The following is a 623-nucleotide window of genomic DNA, read 5'->3' as shown; positions in this document are numbered from 1 at the left end:
GGGGGGGCTGCGGGGGGCGCTGCGGGGGGGCGCGCTGCGGGGGTGCTGCGGGGCGCGCTGCGGGGGGCGCTGCGGGGGGGCGCGCTGCGGGGGGGCGCTGCGGGGGGGATGGGGGAGAGGACGCTGCAGTGGAGCCGGGGAAAGGGCGGGAGGGAGAGGGCGCGCTGCAAGGGGGGGCGGGGGAGAGGAGCGCGCTGCAGTGGGGCGGGGGGGAGGGCGCGCTGCGGGACCCCCCCCCCCGGCCACAGCGGCAGGAGGTGCGTGATGCCCAGGGGCGCACAGAGGTCGGACCACCCGCCACGGAAGCCGCGCACCGCACGGGGCGTCCTGCTGCCCCTGCGTCTTCCGTGGAAAAACAAGTCCTTTTCTGGAACTGTTCTGGTTTCTCTGAGAGACCCTCAATGGGCGTGTGTGGAAATATCCCCTTTTTCCGTTTAAAGTCATTCTGGGGGCACCTGGGGGGCTCAGCTGGTGAAGCCTCCGGCTTCGGCTCAGGTCATAATCGCAGTTGGTGGGTTCGAGCCCCGCGTCGGGCTCTGTGCCGCTCGCAGCCTGGAGCTGCTTCCGATTCTGTGTCTCCCTCTCTCTGCCCCTCCCCCACTCGTGCCCGGTCTCTCAAAAAT

The sequence above is a fragment of the Hyaena hyaena genome, unplaced genomic scaffold, assembly GCF_003009895.1.
Source record: "Hyaena hyaena isolate Hyena2069 unplaced genomic scaffold, ASM300989v1 scaffold_201, whole genome shotgun sequence".
Classification (NCBI taxonomy): domain Eukaryota; kingdom Metazoa; phylum Chordata; class Mammalia; order Carnivora; family Hyaenidae; genus Hyaena; species Hyaena hyaena.
Note: the sequence above shows the minus strand (reverse complement) of the source record.